At 33.4% G+C, this 26315-nt stretch overlaps 1 protein-coding gene across 1 annotated transcript in view; it reads left to right on the plus strand.

The window, feature by feature from the left end:
* Window positions 1-26315, plus strand: part of LOC139489445 (spermatogenesis-associated protein 20-like) — a 243655-nt gene that overhangs the window by 51648 nt on the left and 165692 nt on the right. The window lies entirely within an intron of this gene.

The following is a 26315-nucleotide window of genomic DNA, read 5'->3' on the forward strand; positions in this document are numbered from 1 at the left end:
ATTGAGATAAAATCAAGTAATAGCATTCATATAAGCCTTAGAAGAAACAAAAGACATTAACAACCTCACTGATAGCCAATAAATGCAAATTTCCCATTTGTGTAGTTTTTTCTGTTTGTTAACGTTTTAAAATAAATACACCTTTTAGAACAAGGACTCCAATATACACATTTGTTGGGGCTGTGTATAATCCCCGGTCTACTACCACTTTTATTTCGCTGTTGGTTAACCAGTCGCTTGATTCTGTATTTTTTTTCCAGTCATATTCGTCTTCCGTTGGGGGTTCTGTCTTCCGAATGTAAATAGTGTGATTGAGGTAATCCACGGCGTTATTAATACTGATTATCAAATTGTCTGCAGGTGTCTTCCAGTACATTTTATACGCCAGCATCTGTGAAGTGGTTTCATTTTTATCTACAGGAATGGCTATATTGATGGTTTTTCTTGTTGGTACTAAATCAGTATTTTGTAGTTTGATTCTAGATGGTATTGCTGAGTTTGATGTATTGCCTTCTCCGACTGACACAGTTACCGTCTTTGATGATATGAACTTAGACTCTTCATCCCAAGAAAATGGTGTGTGGTCATATAATGTTACCTTTAAAGAAACATTTAAGTCCTTGATTCGTTTAAAAATGTTCTATATGATAGAAATTTATCAATATCACACATCAAGTTTTATATTTACTAGCAATCAAACATGTTGTAAATGTCTTTAACACAATAACAGGTCAATGGAATAAAAAATATTTGGACACAATGATGTTTTCTCAACTTTTTTGTTTTCCTTTTTAAAGATGTTGGTCTATGGTAATGTCTAATAATAACAATTAATATTTATAATCTTTTAGTATTGCATGTACCTGTACGGCTTGCTCATGTGGAGACTGGGAATCAGATTCTACAAAATTCAAATCTACGTCATTGTTCTGAAACCCATTCTGAATCAGCTCCGCTATCAGTTTCTTGTCTTCTGTGGAATTAATGTGTCCATTCTGAACGTAAACAGCCATCTGTTTACGATAGTTCAGTCTCTGAAGCACATGACCTAAATCGGAAATACTGTCCAATAGTATTTGAACCTCGTTTTTAACCTACATATAGAAATAGTTCAGCAAATAACGACAAAATAGAAAACGAAGATTGGGTACCACGACATTTATCATTAAAACGAGACTAGACAAATGTACTGGAAGGTAAAGGTAAAGTTCTATTAAGTCAACCTGTGTTGCTTATGACTGACAACTTCAAAATCTAGGAGGATTGAAAAACTCCGTTCGGCACTCCTTGTTTGTACGGTGTTTAAAGTCAAAGGGAATAAAAAGCTATTCGTAACTTTTTCAGATTTTTAGAATAAAGGGCAAAATCTTTTAAATTGAAAAAATATATTTATCATTTATATCATGTTTACCATTATTTATGATTTTTAATCTGATTGTTGCAAAATTCACTGAAATTATAATTCACCTCCTACAGCGTCTTTATACTCAAGATGCAGGTAAATTAACGCAAACGAGTTTTACATCAGTGGAAACTTCAATCTATTTTTGAATTTTAAGACTATACGTTTTGGCCGTGTCTGATGAAAGACAAGTCAGGAATACGGCAGTTGCTGTCACATAGTCTGTTTCTATGTATGCTAGCGTTTGTTATTGTAGCATTTTAATGTTTCTGATGTTCCGTTTTGTTTCCTCTTATAGTTGATGTGTTTCCCTCAGTTTGGCTTGTGACCAGGATTTGTTTCAGCGCAATCGATTTATTACTATTGAACAACGGTATACTACTAATTCCTCTATTTACAGAAAGGCAAGTCATGTGAATGGAAATTTGTTTCATACATTTTTATTGCGTTGCTTTGCTTTTTTGTGCATTTATTGTTCATGGCTCTAGTGTATTTCCTATTTAAAACTTTATTTATTATTCTTAAACCCTCACTGAATGATATTTATAATCCTAAATTTATGGTGGGGATTGTGTTGCTAGGTTGATAGCGCTATGGATAGTGTTTTTGTCGGCTGTTGTTTTTATTCATGTAGTTTAGTATTTTGATCATGGTGTTTTTCGTATATAAAGGTATGAACTATATAGACACCTTTCCATATAATTAAAGGAAATTACATTTTCATTGGTTATAAACGTTCACTTTTAAGGTGGTAATTTTTTGTATGAAATCATAAACATGGCAATCTTTCACATTCTAAGCCTTATTTTTTCTAATATCTTAAGAAATGAAATTTTGTATTTTACGAGAAATGATGTTAACCTATTTTACAAACAATTGATGCTTAAAAAAAGTTTTCCTAATTAAATAAAATTGCTATACAGATTTTGTGAATTATCAGGATTATATGCTTCTTCTTAAGCGGGATAAATTTGTGTTGCTGAGAGCAAGCGAGAACTCGAACTCGTTTTTTGTGCATCACATGTATTTCATATTAACTGTGTAAGATAAATCCGCTATAATTGTATACTTTACTTACAACATCATTTTTTATATCCGCATCCAGTTCATTCTTCATAGCAATCTGTAAAGCAATGAATGCTCTTTCTGCAGGAGTAAGATCAGCGTCGTTCGGTTCAGATAACTCCTGTCTGCTGGAGATATCCGACATTATGGTATAGATATCTAATGCTGCTGGTGTCTCCACTGATGTTTTGGGTAAAATGGCTTCCAAAGCATTGTTCAGGACTCTTAACATACCTGAAACAATATTCTTCTATCCATAACTTTCTCAAACAATCAAAATAAATCTTTATTTTAAGAAATGTTTGCTTCAAGACGTTAAAAACAATTATATAAAGTAATCATGGACATGTTGGATATGTTTACTGTGGTGGTTAACTAAAATTGAGAATGGAAATGGGGAATGTGTCAAAGAGACAACAACCCGACCAAATAAAAAACAACAGCAGAAGGTCACCAACAGGTCTTCAATGTAGCGAGAAATTCCCGCACCCAGATGCGTCCTTCAGCTGGCCCCTAAACAAATATATACTAGTCAGATAACTGTAGGCTTTTACTATTAAATACGCGTTCGTACGATATAATTTGTTCAAGGATTACGGAAAAGTTAGAAATAAAATAAATCTGTTTTTAATGCCTTTCCTACTTTCCAAAGAAAGAAAAGCAAATAAACAATCAAACAACATAATGACAATATTCCCTGCCCTGTACGATTTACAAAATGTGTCTTTGTAAGTCATCTTCATATGCACATATCACGAAGTTTCTCTAATTTTCATGCTATTTCACATTTTCTGACCGGTGTGAGAAGAATATTTCTAATCTCTAGTGCAAAATTGTTCTCAGCAAATGATTGGTCACAATTTTATTGTGACGTTAAATTGTCTTTGTTTCTTCTGAAGTTTCCTATTGTGACGTCATGACAAAAGGCGACCATGCCTGATGAGGTCACATAAAAAGTACACAACTTTCTTCAAATCTTTGAAAAAGAATGATAAAAATCATTAGACAAACAGATTTCACTATAACTCGTGGATCATGATATTTCTCCACCCTTGACAGTTAAATTTTAGCTATTTAAAAAGCTCGGCAAAGCCTCGCGCTTCAAATATGAAAATTTAACTGTCTCGAGTGGAGAAATATCGTAACACACTTGTTGCAGTTGTGAAATCTATATTTACAAACCTTGTAAACTTATTATTTGAAGACATCACCTTGACATGTTGAGATGTGATAATCATATATTGGATATGTTTCATTGTCAACTGTCTATTTGAAAACATAACATAGACAAGTTGATATGTAATCTGCATACTTTGGATATGTCTCATTGTAAACTGATTATTTGAAGACATTACCTTGACATGTTGAGATGTAATATTCATACTTTGGATATGTTTCAATGTACAATGACTATTTGAAGACATTACCTTGACAAGTTGAGATGTAATCTTCATACTTTGGATATGTATCAATGTACAATGACTATTTGAAGACATAACATAGACAAGTTGAGATGTAATCTTCATACTATGGATATGTATCAATGTACAATGACTATTTGAAGACATAACATAGACAAGTTGAGATGTAATCTTCATACTATGGATATGTATCAATGTACAATGACTATTTGAAGACATAACATAGACAAGTTGAGATGTAATCTTCATACTTTGGATATGTATCAATGTACAATGACTATTTGAAGACATTACCTTGACAAGTTGAGATGTAATCTTCATACTATGGATATGTATCAATGTACAATGACTATTTGAAAACATTACCTTGACAAGTTGAGATGTAATCTTCATACTATGGATATGTATCAATGTACAATGACTATTTGAAAACATTACCTTGACAAGTTGATATGTAATCTGCATACTATGTATATGTTTCAATGTACAATGACTATTTGAAGACATAACATAGACAAGTTGATATGTAATCTGCATACTATGTATATGTTTCAATGTACAATGACTATTTGAAGACATTACCTTGACATGTTGAGATGTAATCTTCATACTTTGGATATGTTTCAATGTACAATGACTATTTGAAGACATAACATAGACAAGTTGAGATGTAATCTTCATACTATGTATATTTTTCAATGTACAATGACTATTTGAAGACATAACATAGACAAGTTGATATGTAATCTGCATACTATGTATATGTTTCAATGTACAATGACTATTTGAAGACATTACCTTGACATGTTGAGATGTAATCTTCATACTATGGATATGTTTTAATGTACAATGAATATTTGAAGACATAACATAGACAAGTTGAGATGTAATCTGCATACTATGTATATGTTTCAATGTACAATGACTATTTAAAGACATAACATAGACAAGTTGATATGTAATCTGCATACTATGTATATGTTTCAATGTACAATGACTATTTGAAGACATTACCTTGACATGTTGAGATGTAATCTTCATACTTTGGATATGTTTCAATGTACAATGACTATTTGAAGACATAACATAGACAAGTTGAGATGTAATCTTCATACTATGTATATGTTTCAATGTACAATGACTATTTGAAGACATTACCTTGACATGTTGAGATGTAATCTTCATACTTTGGATATGTTTCAATGTACAATGACTATTTGAAGACATTACCTTGACATGTTGAGATGTAATCTTCATACTATGGATATGTATCAATGTACAATGACTACTTGAAGACATTACCTTGACAAGTTGAGATGTAATCTTCATACTTTGGATATGTTTCATTATCTGCCAATATTTTAAGCTTTTCCAAAAGACCTTTATTTCCATCAAAGGCCTTGGACTACAAAAACGTACAAATTAAAATACATTCTTATTATCATTAAATTGTTATTATTATCATTATTATATAGATTTATAAAAACAAATATCACTTAGTGTACATAATACAAAAGACAGTGATCATTCATTGTTTTAAAAGGATAGTTAATGAACCACCTCTTGAATACTTTCAACACTTCTGGATGCGCTTTTTTTTGGTTTAAAATGTCACTGTCACTTGCCTTCATTTCGTATAGAATTAAAAAAAAAAAAGATTAATAGTTACATATCGTCTTATTTATCGGATTTGTCTTCACAAATGGGAATCATTTCCATTCTCAGTTTTATTTAGTACTTCGTTCATTGAATTTCGAGTTTTTCATGCTCATTTGGCTTTAGGGTAAGAGTTACGGTATGTTATTTCGGAATACGGATCTTGGATGAACTTCCCTTAAAGTTTATGGTATAATAAAGGACAATAAATAAAACCTACGGCTGAGGAATTTGCGGTGAAAAGCTTGTTTCCAATAATTGTACCAATACTGTTAGCAACCTGATCTAAATTCACAGTGGATGTTCCATCAACTATATTAGATGTTTCAACCTTAACTGGCTATCTGAAAACTTTGTTTTAGATACAAAACTATTAATTTGCGGACACTTGGAACTTTCGAACGAACAAAATATTCAAATTTTCAAACATGTTCAGAATTACATAAAAAGGTCAAACAGATTTCTTATGCCTTGATAGAGCGTTATTATTGCTGACACAGGACGTCATCGTTGCCATCAATCCACAAGTCATCGTCACAGAAGTATACGATTTTTCAAACTTTCTTTTTCCTTTTTTACTCTGTCTCCTCTTTGTTCACCTATGAAAGCTAGTATTATATTGTATAAACTGTTTGTTTTATATGCATGTCCATTATATTATACTATTATTGTAACTTTATATTGTATTATGGAGAAGACTTCATAAGTATGATTTACTTGTGTCTAATCCATTTTGCTTTAATTCAGCAAATAAAATATGTTTAAACTAGATGTTTCAGCCAGTATCGTGGAAAAGTTGGTCAATTGCTAAAAAATATAAAAAAAAATGTATCACTTTGATATGTACAGCAGATCTTTAAACATAACATATATTTGGGATACACATTTCAGCACAAAGACCAATTATGATTTATTCATATCATTTACTTTATTATTATGAGGCTGACTTCATGCAGGAACTTCTTAGGAAGAAAGATAAGAAGTTAGCAATATCCTTTAACTCTACTTTCCGCTATATAGATGACGTTCTTTCATTAAACAATTCAAAATTTGGTGACTATGTGGATCGCATCTATCCCATCGAATTGGAGATAAAGGATACTACAGATACAGTTAAGTCGGCTTCAAATCTTGACTTACATCTAGAAATTGACAATGAGGGTCGGTTGAATACAAAACTTTACGACAAAAGAGATGATTACAGCTTTCCAATTGTGAACTTTCCATTTATAAGTAGCAACATTCCAGCAGCACCTGTATACGGGGTATATATCTCCCAATTGATACGATATTCCCGTGCTTGCATTTCCTATCATGATTTTCTTGATAGAGGGTTACTGCTCACAAGGAAGCCATTAAACCAAGAGTTCCAAATGGTGAAGTTGAAATCATCCCTTCGTAAATTTTACGGACGCCATCACGAGTTAGTTGACCGTTATGGAATAACCGTTTCACAAATGATATCGGATATGTTCCTTGCGTCGTAACTACAATCCCCTTCCCTTTCATGAATTTGGCCTACCGAATTAGACTTTTTACCGGATTTGTAATCACATAAGCAATACGACGGGTGCCGCATGTGGAGCAGGATCTGCTTACACTTCCGGAGCACCTGAGATCACCCCTAGTTTTTGGTGGGGTTCGTGTTGTTTATCCTTTAGTTTTCTAAGTTGTGTCATGTGTACTATTGTTTTTCTGTTTGTCTTTTTCATTTTTAGCCATGGCGTTGTCAGTTTGTTTTAGATTTACGAGTTTGACTGTCCCTTTGGTATCTTTGGTCCCTCTTTTACTAGTTATATAATGTATATAAGTTACACTACCCGTTGACACAATCTTTCATTAAGGTTATAATCTAGCTATAAAACCAGGTTTAATCCATCATTTTCCACATAAGGAAATGTCTGTACCAAGTCAGGTATATGACAGTTGTTTTCCATTTGTTTGATGCGTTTGGGCCTTTGGTTTTGCCATTTGATAAAGGACTTTCCGATTTGAATTTTCCTCGGAGTTCAGTATTTTTATTATCAAAGAAAGTCAACTTAATTTAAATATATCAAGAGTTTGTTAAGATAATCCCGCAAGAATACACACAAAGCCATAATGTGTACATGAAATGTATAACTATAAACAGACCCAGGTTCGTACTTCCGCGAAACAAAATGTCCCTTTTCCTTTTTAAGAAGTTACAAACCTACAAAGAAGTGATATGACATTAGCAGAACTATGACACCCCTACTATGAGCATCACATTAAGTCTGTTGCTTAACTTAAGGTTTTGATCGTTCGCTAACTTGTAAGTGTAAACATATCAATTTTATTTTCCCTCTCATTTTTAGTGGGTACATTTGTAATAGTCTTATTGGAAAGTAATATATCTTTCAAATATATCTTCAACTATTTATTCAGAGTAAGGTCTGCATCAGTTTATCTGAGTTATGTTTTTTATATCTCATTTAAATAGGTTTAAAAAACAGAAATCTATATAATTGATATTCTGATAAAAACATGTTTGGAGCTGATTCAACTAAACAAAACAAAAAACACATACAAATAACATTCTTAAGAGCTGTATCAAAAAGTAAATGCAATCATAAAGTATATGGTTATTTCAGAAAGAAGCAGTAAGCCATAATTTGAATTCAATTGATAAATGGTTTATTTCATGTATTATCATTACCTCTATTATATCACTTTGTGTAATGACATCTCCATAATCAGGATGTTGATACATATCCCACAGTTCATCAAATGATTTTGTAACATTTCTACCATCAGACAGTATTTCTACTCCAATATTCACCCATTGTGCAGGTTCAGTGTCAAATATTGTCGTTGTTGTATTCTACAGAAATAAATTCCAATTGGACAAATTGACAATTATTTTTTAATTTAGATTTGAATGCTTTTAACATGTTTAATGATATATTATTCTTGCATACTACTATCCTTGTTGTTGTGTTTTCCATATTTTTTTCTGGCACCTAGCTTTGAATATAAGTGTTTATTTGAGGACATGCAAGAACATAATTTATGACAAACTCAAGGACATGACTTTCAGTGAAACATCAAAATTCTATACGGAAGGGAAGTTTAAAGTTTTCGATAAAATCTTAGTATAAAGAAATAAAACCCAATCAAATTGCTAAAAGTTAGAAAATTAACATACCAAATCCGTGACGGGTGTCCCAGCTACCTCTGCATTCATGGCTACTTGTTTTACATTCCCTGTTTTCCAGTAATAATCCACGCTTTCAACCGAGGAATGCAAGAATGACGATATACTAGTTTGGTCTGATGTGGTATAATCAGGTAGAATCTAAAACGTGTCTCAATATTATTTGTGTGCATATCAGAAATTGTTCTGAATTTCGTTGAAAGGTTGTGTTTTACTAAGGTGATTAAAATGTTTAGTTATTTGAAAAATACTACATTTGAGTGGATAAACATGAGATACCATATATTGGTGAAAAATCAAAAAGTGAAAGATGAAAATAATAACTGTATTACCGTTTTTGGTTTGTTTTGCTGGTTCGTATTGCTCAGTCTTTAGTTTTCTATGTCGTGTTTTGTAAACTGCTGTTAATCTTTTTGCCGGTTTTAGCATTTTGCCAAAGCGTTGCTAATTTGTCTGCGAGGTAAGATTTTTATTGTCCCTTTTGTGTCTTCCGCCTATTTTGGTTACTTTCTCCTCACTTTTAACAGGAGCCTCGGTGGCCGAGTGATGTAATTGGGATATGTCATTACTGAGGTTGTTAGTTCGAATCCCGCTCGGAGCAGGTGCACTCTATTCCAATCGTAATCAGTCTACACAATATGAAACTTATATGCGACATGCTAACTGATGTTTTATTGTCTTACATGTAGAATCAAAACCTCCTAATAACCCATTAATATTATTTTTGTCATTTCTACATAGTTGTCGACTATATATATTTTTTTTCTAATTTATCAAGACGATGACTTCTACCAATTACAGTCTAATTTTCTATTTAACGGGCATTTCTTACGATTTTGACAAATCATTGAAAACGATTTTCTTTGTTTCAAATAGAATTGTGAAAATATTTGTAGTCAGTTTGATTCTATTTCGTAAAAATAAGCTAGAAAACATTGGTATAAATTTATGGCTTGCAAGCCAATAATTCAACTAATTTGAAGATGTACTCAGCTGACTTGAATATAACCCTCGTTTGGAAGTGGATTACATATGTATGCAACATTTTCAGTTATCAAAATGAATAGAGTGTCAACAATGATGAGTGAAACTAATGACAAACGGAGAGAATCAATTTCATTGATTTATTCTGTACACAGAAATCCTCCTTAATCAGGTAAAACGATCATTTGATTTTTATTCAAATCGTGTCATAAAATCAAACAGATATAGACAAATAGGCGTTTTACGTTAACGATTACACGTGCTTGTCGCTGTATCTTTAATCTTGCTTACATTCATGTTTATATCGATTCGAAGGACAACCAGTATTTATCGGAGGTCATCACGATGGTTAATACGATGTCGCTAGTCTAGAATATACACGTAATGCTGATATTGTCAAACGAGTCCATGTAATGTAATTGGTTCCTTTTTGGAGATTTTTTTTTTATTTGGATATACGCTTTAATATGTACATTTTGATTAAAAGTCAAATCGGTGAACATGAATTTGACAACTTATGCCTCTTTAATCATTTTGTAAAGCTAATTAAGATAATATACCTGTCCGATATACTATATGTATTTCTACTTTGTAAATTAGTTCGTTTTAATACTTATTCAACTTTTATGTAAATTGTTATATAAAGACATCCCTGTTTAAGGGTTTGTTAAAGTTGTATGTGCATAGCTGTCCGATATTGTATTTATTTCTATTTTTAAATTATTTCGAGTTAATACCTATTCGACATTTTGTAAATTGTTATATACAAACATACCTTTCCAATGGTTAGTTAAAATGTGTGTGTACATAGATGTCCGATATTGTTATAAATATTTAGTGTCCATATATGTCAGATAGCATGTGTATTACTTAGTGTCCATACGTGTCCGATATTATATTTATTACTTAGTGTCCATACTTGTCCGATATTATATCTATTACTTAGTGTCCATACTTGTCCGATATAAAATTTATAACTTAGTGTCCATACCTGTCCGATATGTTTGGTACATTCTGTATAATCGATTACATACCTGTCCGATATGTTTGAAACATTCTATATAATCGATAAAAATATCATAGATCTGTATTTGTATTGAAACATGATAATCATCTGTATCGATATTATAATTATTACTTAGTGTCCATACCTGTCCGATATTTTTGGTACATTCTGTATAATCGATAAAGATATCATAGATCTGTATTTGTATTGTAACATGATAGTATCTGTATCGTTATTATAATTATTAATTAGTGTCCATACCTGTCCGATATTTTTGGTACATTCTGTATAATCGATACAGATATCATAGATCTGTATTTGTATCGTTATTATAGTTATTACTTAGTGTCCATACCTGTCCGATATTTTTGGTACATTCTGTATAATCGATACAGATATCATAGATCTGTATTTGTATCGTTATTATAATTATTACTTAGTGTCCATACCTGTCCGATATTTTTGGTACATTCTGTATAATCGATAAAGATATCATAGATCTGTATTTGTATCGTTATTATAATTATTACTTAGTGTCCACACCTGTCCGATATTTTTGGTACATTCTGTATAATCGATAAAGATATCATAGATCTGTATTTGTATCGTTATTATAATTATTACTTAGTGTCCATACCTGTCCGATATTTTTGGTACATTCTGTATAATCGATAAAGATATCATAGATCTGTATTTGTATCGTTATTATAATTATTACTTAGTGTCCATACCTGTCCGATATTTTTGAGACATTCTGTATAATCGATAAAGATATCATAGATCTGTATCTTTATTGTAACATTATAACCATCAGCATCGATACCAGGCTTTACTTTGATGTAATTCTCTTCCTCTGCTGTAATCAGATAATCAAAAGTGCACTAGCATCGAGTACGACAATAAATATGAATGATTTTTATTGATTCAAACATTAAAACAGGCAAAATATTGAAATAACAAGTAGCACTTTGAATAATTTAACAGATTTAAGATGTAGTGTAAATGCCAATGAGACAACTCTCCACATGAGACCAAATGAAATAGACGTTGCAACTATAGGTCGCTGTGCGGTCTTCAACAATGAACAAAACAAAACCCATACAACAGGTAAAACAGTAGAACAAAGAACAAACTGTAAAAACACTAAACGAATAACAAATATGATACACAGAAACTAAAACACAACCACTGAATTGCAGGTTTGGGACCGGCACATACAGATTGTGACTGGGTTATACTTGTTAGCAGGAGTCCAACCCATCTCCTATCCTGGGAAAGTGGTGAAACAGTACAACATATGAACAACTTATTCAAAATCAGTTGAAAAGGGCTTAACTCATTAGATTGATACAAAGCAAAACAAAAACACATACTGGACGTGGCAGGGTATTTATTCACCCAAACAACATAAAGACATTACGTACGGATCTGAGAGTACTCACAGTTACTGACAGCTAGTTCAAAGCCAAGAGCAACTAATAATAAAACAATCATGTATCAAGGCAAATCAATCAATCAGTACACATCCAACATCCAATAAATTTAGTCTAAAGACGGCAATGACAGTTTTATTGACTGATAAAATAATCAATATTTAAAGGTCTAATTTAACAGAGTTGAATTGGTTACTTTTTAGTATTAGTTAACTAGTATCTAAAGGATCAATTAGTTTATCCAGATCGCATCTTAATGTCCGGGCTCAATAATCAACATCTCCACATTCGGCAGCGATGTATCAGAAAGCTATAATTTGTCGTTGCTGATGAAAAAAAAAAGCGACGAAAATTTAATGGAAAGAAGACGGACAGATGGAAGAACTGGTTCACATGGGTTGATCAGTATACTCAAACTCTTCGAAGAAGGAATTTCTTTTTTCTCGACCAGTTAGGTTCATTTTGGCAAAAATAAGTTAACCAATATCGTGTATATGGCATTGTTGGCAACACTACGACTTTATTTTGGTCCGTTTGCATGCAAGTTTCTCTTTAGTTGATATTGCTTTTGTATAGTCTCAGTCCTGATATTTCGATACTTATGATGTTATGTTATTAAAAGAAAACAACATGAATAATGTAAAATAGAAAACTAAAACAACGAAATCACCAGATAAAGTATTTTTTCTGACTCATTCGGTTAGCAAAAATCATTCTTGTTTAGGTAAAACGATGATTTACATACTAGTATATTATTTTGTTTATTTCAAGACACGAAACTATAATCACCGTTATTTAAAAATGAAACCGGATTTTTTTGTCGACAATTTTGAAACTGCCAATCGCGTTCATTCGAGATGACGTTTTTCAATAAGCAAAACCCAAAACAACACAGTACTGTCCTACCTGTTTAAGCTAATCATTTAACTTATATTCATCGACATTATTCGAACATAACTTTACGTATATACAACTTACAACCATAATATAGGAGGATCTCTTTTCCTTCTGCATTCGTCTGCACTATTCGATAATTCAGCTGTTCTTTCCAGTCATAACTGGTATCAGTTAATGTTCGGAACCCTTCGTCATTCCATCCATTTGTTGTTACTTTCTTTTCCCCTAAAATGGAAAATATAAAATGTTGTCCGCTGAAATGAATGTTACAATGAGTTCGAAAATAGTTGATTATGGGTTGGGGTGAGGGGTTGGGGTCTATTTGCTACTAGACGTAACACATTCATCGTTCTATCTATCTAATAAAAAATAACAGAAAATATAGGAAACATAGTTCTCAATATTTCCCAAATAAGAGTTTAATGAATGTTTATTCAGACAAAACAATATAACATCGTTTACCGTATTTGCATCAATAACACAAAAGATGGCTTTACGTAATTTTCATCTAGGTAGCATTCTAAATCAACTGTTAGAAGACTTCTTTAAACTGAATTAAATAAATGTGGATTGTGTCCACATATGGACACAGATGATGCCCCGGCTTGCATATCATATAGTTATTGAGAGACATAACTGAAGAACGATAAAAGTGACGCTACCCAAATTTAAACTTGATCTGAGTTTTGTGATAATAAGCATTGTGTGTAAGTCTCATAACATTTGGTTGAGGCAAACTAAAGTTAGAGAACGGAAACAATTTTGTACTTGATCTTAGTTTTATCTGTGTAAAGGTTTCATAATGTTTGGTTGGGGCAAACTTAAGTTACAGAATGGAAACTAATTTTGTTTTCAATTTTTCGATTTATGAAGGGGCATAACTCAATAATGGTTAAAGTGACACTAACCAAATTCAACTGTATCTGGTTTTTATCAGTGGAAGGCAAAATTAAACATTGCATTGTATAAAGCATTAACTGTAGTTGATTTAACTATAATTATGGACAATGGAAGATAACTCAAATTAAAAAAAATTACTTGAATAACGACATTGATATTTTTGGAAATTTAGCATGTTTTCCATTTGTAAAGGGGCATAACTCTAGAACAGTAAAGGTGACGCCACCGATTTTCAAACGTGATCTGTGTTTTGTGGTTATAGGCATTGTGTATAAGTTTAATAACATTTGGTTTAGGCAAAAGATAGAGAACGGAGACCAATTTTGGGACGTACGGACGGACAAGGGTAAAACTTAATGCCCACTCCACTTCGGCGGGGGCATTAACAAATAAATACCTAGCTTAAGGTAAAACACATTCATTCATGATACTAGTGATCCGCTTTTGAAACGTATTCATATATTATGAGAAACTTTATGACTGTCATATAGGACACTCATCAGATATGTCTTAGACTGTACATTAAAACTACTGAAGATACTCTTCATCGAAACGGTACCAAATACTCATGTTAGCTCATAGTCGGTGTTAAGTATATTTCTGTGATGTCAAATATTGGGGAAAGAGGTTGGAATTGAGGTTACAAAAGCCGCCATCTTTGAAACAGATATTCCATAACGGTCAACAATCTCGTGATTGTGTCCTTAAAACTTTCAAAGGGATGATCTCAACTTTCTTGATTTCTTAGAAAATATGATATGATTGATGATTAAATTGCTGTTAATAGTTAATAAAGATTCAAAAAGTAGTGCCAGGTCTGCAAAAATCAAAAGTTTAACAATGCATTCAGCAAGAAAACACATCTGAGACTACTTACCCCAGATTGCATCTTCAATCTCACAAGATCCCCCATACGGTAGTATGTTTGTATTGACGATCCAAATACCAATGCTTGTCCCCTCTGGTGCAAGTTCCATGTGAGCTTCTATAAGGTATCCAGCACTAGCGTTCAAAACATTGGCTTTTATAACAAATGCATTGGTTTTCAATTCTATAATTGCCATGAAATAATGATTACGTTTAATAAATTAACGATAGATTTATAAAAGAGAAATTAATGTAAATATAATCATGAATGTCACGTAGCCGCTAGTATATTCTTTTTTAGTCTGTTTCCCGGCCGTTATTGAAATTCTTGACATTTGTATATTCCGAAGGCATACTGAATGTTTTACGGAGGGGACCAACCTAATTCTTCTTGTACTTTATGCGTTTTAATGTGTCCCTATCTGTAGTATATACTACTCTACAATATATTTTATTACATGACTATAAAAATTATCTTTTCGCATTGGTTACATATAATATAAGATTGAGAACCTATAGATAGGATTTTTCCTAGGCAACAACTTTAATGTAGGTTTATGACGTTATGAAAAGTCGTGTTTTTCTTCTCCCTTTTTTATTGAATATTTACTTAGCAACTGTGAAAGTATAAAAACTATTTAGAATCAAAACAAGAAACAATTAGATATCTTGAGCAAAATAGTTACTGTTAACTCAATCTCCAATCAGTCACTGTTAACTCAATCTCCAATCAGTCACTGTTAACTCAATCTCCAGTCAATAACTGTTAACTCAATCTCAAGTTAGTCACTGTTCACTCAATCTCCAATCAGTCACTGTTAACTCAATCTCCAGTCAGTCACTGTTAACTCAATCTCCAATCAATCACTGTTAACTCAATCTCCAATCAGTCACTGTTAACTCAATCTCCAGTCAGGCACTGTTAACTCAATCTCCAATCAGTCACTGTTAACTCAATCTCCAGTCAGTCACTGCTAACTCAATCTCAAATTATTCACCCTAACTCAATCTCCAATCAGTCACTGTTAACTCAATCTCCCTGTTCACTCAATATCCAGTCAGTCACTGTTAACTCAATCTGCAATCAGTCACTGTTAACTCAATCTCCAGTCAGTCACTATTAACTCAATCTCAAATCAGTCATTGTTAACTCAATCTCCTTTAAGTTACTGTGTCAGTGTTAACTTAATCTCCAGTCAGTCACTGTAATCTCAAATTACAGTCAGTCAATGTTAACTCAATCTCCAGTCAGTCACTGTTAACTCAAACTCCAATAAGTCACTGTTAACTCAATCTCCTTTCAGTTACTGTTTACTCAATCTCCAATCAGTCACTGTTAACTCAATCTCCAGCCATTCACTGTTAACTCAATCTCCAGGCAGTCACTGTTAACTCAATCTGTAATCAGTCACTGCTAACTCAATCTCCAGTAAGTAACTGTTAACTCAATCTCCAATCAGTTACTCTTAATTCAATCTCCTTTGAGTTACTGTTAACTCAATCTCCAGTCAGTCACTGTTAACTGAATCTCCAGTCAGTCATTGTTAACTGAATCTCCAGTCAGTCACTTAGTAACTCAACCTCCTTTCAGTCACTGTGTAACTCAATCTCCAATCAGTGACTGTTAACTCAATCTCTAATCAGTGACCGTTAACTCAATCTCCAATCAGTGACTGTTAATTCAATCTCCAATCAGTTACTGTAACTCAATCTCCTTACATTCACTGTTAAATCAATCTCCTTTCAGTCACTGTTAACTCAATCTGTAATCAGTCACTGTTAACTCAATCTCCAGTCAGTCACTGTTCAATCAATCTCCTGTCAGTCACTGCTAACTCAATCTCCAATCAGTTACTGTAACTCAATCTCCTTTCATTTACTGTTAACTCAATCTCCTTTCAGTCACTGTTAACTCAATCTCCAATCAGTTACTGTAAATTCAATCTCCAGTCAGTTAATGTTAACTCAATCTCCAGTCAGTCACTGTTTACTTAATCTCCGGTCAGTCACTGGTAAATCAATCTTCTTTCAGTCACTGCTAACTCAATCTCCAATCAGTTACTGTAACTCAATCTCCTTTCATTTACTGTAAACTCAATCTCCTTTCAGTCACTGTTAACTCAATCTGTAATCAGTCACTGTTAACTCAATCTCCAGTCAGTCACTGTTAATTCAATCTCAATTCAGTCACTGCTAACTCAATCTCCAATCAGTTACTGTAACTCAATCTCCTTTCATTTACTGTAAACTCAATCTCCTTTCAGTCACTGTTAACCCAATCTCCAATCAGTCACTGTTAACTCAATCTCAAGTCAGTCACTGTTAACTCAATCTCCAATCAATGACTGTTAACTCAATCTCCAGTCAGTCACTGTTAACTGAATTTCCAGTCAGTCACTGCCAACTTAATTTCCAGTTAGTCACTGTTAACTCAATATCCGGTCAGTCACTGTGTAAACCAATCTCCTCTCAGTCACTGTTAACGCAATCTCCAATCAGTTACTGTTAACTCAATCTCCAGTCAGTTAATGTTCACTCTATCTCCAGTCAGTCAGTGTTAACTCAATCTCCTTTCAGTCACTGATAACTCAATCTACAGTCAGTCACTCTTAACTCAATCTCCAATCAGTCAATGTTAACGCAATCTCCAATCAGTTACTGTTAACTCAATCTCCTTTCAGTCACTGCTAACTCAATCTCCAATCAGTTACTATAACTCAGTCTCCTTTCAGTCACTGCTTACTCAATCTCCAATCAGTTACTGTGACTCAATCTCCTTTCAGTCACTTATAACTCAATCTCCTTTCAGTTACTGTAACTCAGTCTCCTTTCAGTTACTCAATCTCCAGAGCCTTCACAATTATTGTATTTATCACATTTGTTCTCATCTTGAATTTGTATGAAAAATTAGACACTTTGTGTACGTCAACCGCGGTTTCTATTTAACTGTTGAGTTAAGCATTGCATAGTGCAAATGTGTAAGCTGACAAAGTGTACTTGACTAGTACTTTGTCATCAACCACATTAGGCTAATGATAAACATATTTAGCCCTAACCCTAACCCTATAAAACAAGTGATGAGTATAAGCTAGTATTTGAACAAAACTGAGTACGATTAATCGTTTGAATACAACTGAGTTTGAGCTACTATTGAAAGATGATTAAGACATGCAGGAGAAACGTGACCAAGGGAACAATATAAACAATAGTCGAAGAAAAACAATTAAAAATCAAATTAACAGTCAACAAAACACTTTACGGAAGATTCAGCAGTCGTACAAAACTGGAGATACACTCGGAAGGGTTAGCAGTTATTGCTGCTCTAATAGCAACATTAGGCTGCTGATAGTACTTATACATTATTGGCTTTCATATATTTGGCTTTGAGCGTTCCTGACGAAGGTAAATCTAGAAAAGCGAGGCGGACGCATGAAATTATCGAACGTGTTGTCTTCATTTCATATATGATGATTAATTGCATTCGTTTGTGTTACAATCGATATCGATATATGAAAAACCATCGAAACGTATAGGGCCCAAATCAAGCTAAATTGCAAATTATCGACAAATATAGGATATTTATCAAGCTGATTGACAAGTTATCGCAATATATTGGTAAATGAATACCAACCGAGGTTTATATTTGATTATATATGAATTAATATTATATCTAATTGAAAAAGTTTAAACAATCATAATATATTGGACTTATATAACTTTCTTATAATAAGACAACAGTTTTTTTTTCTTTTAAAGTACATTGATTGGTTTCGTAGTAGTCATACTTAACAACTTTTAATCTTAGTCTTAGAATAAGGGACTGTCCAACGGATCAAGTCAAAGTGTCAGTAAACAAGAAGAAACTGTTTTACAGATTTAATTAAACTGTCATCTTACAAGAAGTGACTACCCGATGGATTTACGCAAATGTATTCTTCTGTAAGAAGTAACTTCCCGACGGATTCACTCACATGTTTTCTTCTGAAACAAGAAGTGACTGCCCGACTGATTAAATCAAAGTGTCATCTAACAAGAAGTGACTGTCCGACTGATTAAATAAAAGTGTCATCTAACAAGAAGTGACTGTCCGACTGATTAAATTAAAGTGTCATCTAACAAGAAGTGACTGTCCGACTGATTAAATCAAAGTGTCATCTAACAAGAAGTGCCTGTCCGACTGATTAAATCAAAGTGTCTTCTAACAAGAAGTGACTGTCCGACTGATTAAATCAAAGTGTCATCTAACAAGAAGGTACTGCCCGACTGATTAAATCAAAGTGTCATCTAACAAGAAGTGACCGTCCGACTGATTAAATCAAAGTGTCATCTAACCAGAAGTGACTGCCCGACTGATTAAATCAAAGTGTCATCTAACAAGAAGTGACTGCCCGACTGATTAAATCAAAGTGTCATCTAACAAGAAGGTACTGCCCGACTGATTAAATCAAAGTGTCATCTAACAAGAAGTGACCGTCCGACTGATTAAATCAAAGTGTCATCTAACCAGAAGTGACTGCCCGACTTATTAAATCAAAGTGTCATCTAACAAGAAGTGACTGCCGGACTGATTAAATCAAAGTGTCATCTAACAAGAAGTGACTGTTCGAATGATTAAATCAAAGTGTCATCTAACAAGAAGTGACTATCCGACTGATAAATTCAAAGCGTCATCTAACAAGAAGTGACTGCCCGACTGATTAAATCAAAGTGTCATCCAACAAGAAGTAACTGCTCGACTGATTAAATCAAAGTGTCATCTAACAAGATGTGACTGCCCAACTAAATAAATCAAAGTGTCATCTAACAAGAAGTGACTGCTCGACTGATTAAATCAAAGTGTCATCTAACAAGATGTGACTGCCCGACTGAATAAATCAAAGTGTCATCTAACAAGAAGTGACTGCCCGACTGATTAAACCAAAGTGTCATCTAACAAGAAGTGACTGCCCGACTGATTAAATCAAAGTGTCATCTAACAAGAAGTGACTGCCCAACTGATTTCAAAAATCAAAGTGTCATCTAACAATAAGTGACTGCCCGAATGATTAAACCAAAGTGTCATCTAACAATAAGTGACTGCCCGACTGAATAAATCAAAGTGTCATCTAACAAGAAGTGATTGCCCGACTGATTAAATCAAAGTGTCATCTAACAAGAAGTGACTGTCCGACCGATTAAATCAAAGCGTCATCTAACAAGAAGTGACTGCCCGACTGATTTTAAAAATCAAAGTGTCATCTTACAATAAGTGACTGCCCGACTGAATAAATCAAAGTGTCATCTAACAAGAAGTGACTGCCCGACTGATTAAATCAAAGTGTCATCTAACAAGAAGTGACTGTCTGACTGATTAAATCAAAGTGTCATCTAACAAGAAATGACTGCCCGACTGATTAAATCGAAGTGTCATCTAACAATAAGTGACTGCCCGACTGATTAAATCAAAGTGTAATCTAACAAGAAGTGACTGCCCGACTGATTACATCAAAGTGTCATCTAACAAGAAGTGACTGTCCGACTGATTAAATCAAAGTGTCATCTAACAAGAAGTGACTGCCCGACTGATTAAATCAAAGTGTCATCTAACAAGAAGTGACTGTCCGACTGATTAAATCAAAGCGTCATCTAACAAGAAGTGACTGCCCGACTGATTTTAAAAATCAAAGTGTCATCTAACAATAAGTGACTGCCCGACTGATTAAATCAAAGTGTCATCTAACAAGAAGTGATTGCCCGACTGATTAAATCAAAGTGTCATCTAACAAGAAGTGACTGCCCGACTGAATAAATCAAAGTGTCATCTAACAAGAAGTGACCGTCCGACTGATTAAATCAAAGTGTCATCTAACAAGAAGTGACTGCCCGACTGATTAAATCAAAGTGTCATCTAACAAGAAGTGACTGCCCGACTGATTAAATCAGAGTGTCATCTAACAAGAAGTGACTGCCCGACTGATTAAATCAAAGTGTCATCTAACAAGAAGTGACTGTCCGACTGATTAAATCAAAGTGTCATCTAACAAGAAGTGACTACCCGATTGAATAAATCAAAGTGTCATCTAACAAGAAGTCACTGCCCGACTGATTAAATCAGAGTGTCATCTAACAAGAAGTCACTGCCCGACTGATTAAATCAGAGTGTCATCTAACAAGAAGTGACTGCCCGACTGATTAAATAAAAGTGTCATCTAACAAGATGTGACTGTCCGACTGATTAAATCAAAGTGTCATCTAACAAGAAGGTACTGCCCGACTGATTAAATCAAAGTGTCATCTAACAAGAAGTGACCGTCCGACTGATTAAATCAAAGTGTCATCTAACCAGAAGTGACTGCCCGACTGATTAAATCAAAGTGTCATCTAACAAGAAGTGACTGTCCGACTGATTAAATCAAAGTGTCATCTAACAAGAAGTGACTACCCGATTGAATAAATCAAAGTGTCATCTAACAAGAAGTGACTGCCCGACTGATTAAATCAGAGTGTCATCTAACAAGAAGTGACTGCCCGACTGATTAAATCAGAGTGTCATCTAACAAGAAGTGACTGCCCGACTGATTAAATAAAAGTGTCATCTAACAAGAAGTGACTGTCCGACTGATTAAATCAAAGTGTCATCTAACAAGAAGTGACTGTCCGACTGATTAAATCAAAGTGTCATCTAACAAGAAGTGACTGCCCGACTGATTCAATCAGAGTGTCATCTAACAAGAAGTGACTGCCCGACTGATTAAATCAAAGTGTCATGTAACAAGAAGTGACTGCCCGCCTGATTAAATCAAAGTGTCATCTAAGAAGAAGTGACTACCCGACTGAATAAATCAAAGTGTCATATAACAAGAAGTGATTGCACGCCTGAATAAATCAGAATGTTATCTAACAAGGATTGATTTTTTTACGGAATTATCAAACTCTCATCTAACAAGTAGTGGCTTTCAGACGGATTTAATCAAAGTGTCATCTAACAAGAAGTGACTGTCTCACAGAGCAAAAAACGGATTCCAAATTTCAACTCATAAGTATTTTCAAGAAGCAGAGAAATATGCAGCGAAGGTTTTGGACAGAAGGACGAACGAACATATGAGTGGACGGGCGGATAGGCAAAACAAATGCAGTATACCACCAACTCTGTGAAATGTTTGTATTAGTATTAACGATATGAAATAGTTTGTTTTATGATAATATTTTACAAGGTTGATACTAATTATTACTATACTTAATGTTAAATTGTTTATATATAAATAAAAATGGCGCAAAATTACCAGATAACATTCAAGATTCCCAGTAATTATTTGTTGTTGCCTTTCTGCTGAATATATCGAAATCTTTGACTTTCCACCAGACTTTCAATCTTTTTTGTTGTTCATACGTACAAGACGGACATGTAGCCTTTAACGACATTATAGAAGTTAGAGCAGTCTTCTTCATGCAGTTTAATCGGCATCTGTAAAAGAGTACACATTAAAACAAGTGAGAAGTCGACGATAAACTATTAAGAACATTTACAGAACTAAGGTTCCACACACAGCTGGCCTTCGATGAGTGTTTTTATCTTTTTTATGTCCGTTTTTATATACATCCATTAGATGTTGGATATGTACTTCAAATACTGTCGCGTAATAATGTTGTTTTACATACCATGGGGTATCGGATTTGCCGATGAGTAAAACCCAAAATATGCTATTATTTCTGGGTGTGTCAAACAGCAAGAAAGTATAAAAGTATTCATTATATGTAAGTTCTGTAGGAGTTTGTACTACATTCTACTGAGCAATTTCAAGTGGAACATTCTTTTATTAAATGATATTAAGAACAACTCTTAACTGATCATTATTTAGTGAATAAAACTCACTAATCAAGATACAAAAAGTAAAATAACAAATATACCGAACCCCGAAGAAAATGAAAAACCAAAAGCTTAAACGCATCAAACCAATGACAAACAACTGTAATACTTCTGACTTGATACAGACATTTCTTATATATGAACGTTAGTTTCCATTTATACCTCAAATATTCAGTACTTCATTTCAGCCAAATATTTGTGTTTAAAGTTCTCTTGTTAACTTACATATACATATTTATATATCAATAATCAATGGTTTAATTTTTTTTTTCTTAAAAACAGGGTTATTCTGTATTATAATAATAGTTGGTTTATATTTGTACATTTTATAGTCCAAGGCATTTGAAGGAAATAAAGGTCTATTGGAAAAACTTGTAAAATTGACCAGTAATGAGACATATCCCAAGTATGAAGACTACATTTCTACGTGTCAAGGTAATATCTTAAAACTAAATATGATTCTTATAAGTTTTGACTTGGATTGAGAGTTGTTTCATTGACACTCATACCACATATTACTATTCCTATATATGATTTATGACATTATGAACTCCAAGAAAAATCCAAAACGGAAAAACCTTTATATTCTATTATAAAATCTATAAGCTCTCACACACCAACGAATGTAAAACATCTGCCATTATTACATGCAGTTTATTGTGAAGAAAATGTATAAACCTGATTAAAATGCTAGCTAAACCTCTCATTTCTATGACCAGCTTACGCAAACAAATTTGACAAGTCGCCAGTGAAGAAATTTAGACAGTTTGCAGTTGATCTAAATATCTATTAATATTTTTTTCGAATTGAAGAAAGGAATATGAAAAAACAAGAGTTTCTTTAGTTTCTTGATAATTATATAAAATTTTAAGTATCCCTGAACCTTTTTATATAGTAAGTTAACAGTTCTAAAACAAATAATATATACCCTCAAGTTACAAATATCGAACATGATTTTTTTTATTTTTAAAACGTCCAGTAGAAAAATTGTTCTCACTCCAATCACATCTCTCAATTAATGTTGGTGACAAATACGATCATTTCAGGTATGCTAAGGGTCCTGAACAATGCTTTGGAAGCCATATTACCCAAGACATCAGTGGATACACCAAAAACATTAGATATATATACCATAATGTCAGATATCTCCAGCAGACAGGAATTATCTGAACCAAACGACGCTGATCTGACTCCTGCAGAAAGAGCATTTATTGCTTCACAGGTCGCTATGAAGAATGCACTGGATGCAGATATAAAAAATGACGATGTAAGCAATCAAAGCTGATTTATTTTACACTGTTGAAATAAAGATTAATTTGCTGAACAAGAATTTCATCACAATCACAAAGAAGCATATAGTATAGGTACTATAGGTATTTGTGTTTGTTTAAAATCATTATTGCAAAAGAGGGACGAAAGATACCAAAGGGACAGTCAAACTCGTAAATCTAAAACAAACTGACAACGCCATGGCTAAAAATGAAAAAGACAAACAGAAAAACAATAGTACACATGACACAACATAGAAAACTAAAGAATAAACAACACGAACCCCACCAAAAACTAGGGGTGATCTCAGATGCTCCGGAAGGGTAAGCAGATCCTGCTCCACATGCGGCACCCGTCGTGTTGCTTATGTGATTACAAATCCGGTAAATAGTCTAATTCGGTAGGTCAAATTCATGAAAGGGAAGGGGATTGTAGTTACAACGTAAGGAACATATCCGATATCATTTGTGAAACGGTTATTCCATAACGGTCAACCAACTCGTGATGGCGTCCGTAAAATTTACGAAGGGATGATTTCAACTTCACCATTTGGAAATCTTGGTTTAATAGCTTCCTTGTGAGCAGTAACCCTCTATCAAGAAAATCATGATAGGAAATGCAATCACGGGAATATCGTATCAATTGGGAGATATATACCCCGTATGCAGGTGCTGCTGGAATGTTGCTACTTAGAAATGGAAAGTTCACAATTGGAAAGCTGAAATCATCTCTTTTGTCGTAAAGTTTTGTCTTCAACCGACCCTCATTGTCAATTTCTAGATGTAAGTCAAGATATGAAGCCGACTTAACTGTATCCTTTATCTCCAATTCGATGGGATAGATGCGATCCACATAGTCACCAAATTTTGCATTGTTTAGTGAAAGAACGTCATCTATATAGCGGAAAGTATAGTTAAAAGATATTGCTAACTTCTTATCTTTCTCCCTAAGAAGTTCCTGCATGAAGTCAGCCTCATAATAATAAAGAAACAAGTCACCAAGTAGAGGGGCACAGTTTGTTCCCATTGGGATGCCGACAGTCTGTTGAAAAACACGTCCTCCGAACGTAACAAATATGTTGTCAATCAAGAAATCAAGCATCTTGATAATATCGGTTTCAGAGAATTTTTTGTTTGAATCAGAATGATTCTTTACAAAGTATGATTTATCCCTCCCTAAGACAAGATACTTGTATCTACGTTGGCCATTCTTTTTATGAAGCAAAGTAATACCAACTCTTTTAATTTGTCTTTTAGTTTGGAATGTGGAATACTTGTGTAAAGAGTAGAAAAGTCAAATGTTTTAATACTGTTACAAGATGAAAGAGAGTTAGATTGTATGTACTCTAAAAGATCTTTGGAATTTTTAAGTATCCACATCTGATTCACGCCACCTCTAGAATAGGCAGTTTCACAATAACTTTGAAGCCCGTCTTTGATTGCTGATAAAATGGATGTTAATAATTTAGAAAGGGGTTTCGTGGAGCACTTGGAAGACCCAGCAATATACCGTTGTTTGTAAGGACACTTATGTAGTTTAGGTATCCAATACAGTGATGGAAGATCCAGTTCTTCATCTTTGGTTGAAATACCAAAGGAACAAAGAACAGACCTATGATTATCCAGGATTTCCTCTTTGGTAAGTGTCGTGAGGGTATATGTTGAGTTTCCAAGTGAATTGTCTATACCTAATTCGTTTATCAAGCAATTAATGTAATGACTTTTACAGATAAAAACGATGTTATTTGGGGCTTTGTCTGCAATTTATGTTCATTTAGAAAATACTTCACTTCGGCTATTCACAATTGTTCGACATATTGAAAAAAAACACCAAAAAATCGAGAAAGCAAAAGATCATACAAAAGTATTATATGGCTGTTCAAAATTCGTTGAAGCGATAACAAATCCAGGTTACAAACTTAAAAAGAGCGAAAAACATCAATTGTATGTGTAAAGCATCGAAACAACAGAAACATTGAAAAAAAAAAAAAAAAACACAACGTCAAAATACATCGAAACGGAAAACTTACTATCTGCTCACCACATGAAAAGATCAACGCCACAAAAGAAGAAATATTTAGTGACGTTCATATATACCTATTTGTTACGTTTTGGAGGTGTGTTTTTCAACAAACAATTGGAATTTTTATTTGCTCCAATTGTTTTATTTTCTTTTCCTGTCGAGTTGTTTCTGACATCATATAAAGCAGACTAGTACTCCCTCTTACATTTTAAATTACATCGTGATGGTATTGAATTTAAGTTTATTTTCGTGAGCGTTAACAACTGAACGTTTAACTTTAAATGTAGTTTATTTTGACAAACTATGCTGAACAAATTCTTTATGTAGGTTCAAAACGAGGTGCACGTACTATTGGACAGTATTTCCTACTTA

This window comes from Mytilus edulis, chromosome 9 (genome assembly GCF_963676685.1).
Source record: "Mytilus edulis chromosome 9, xbMytEdul2.2, whole genome shotgun sequence".
Taxonomy (NCBI): domain Eukaryota; kingdom Metazoa; phylum Mollusca; class Bivalvia; order Mytilida; family Mytilidae; genus Mytilus; species Mytilus edulis.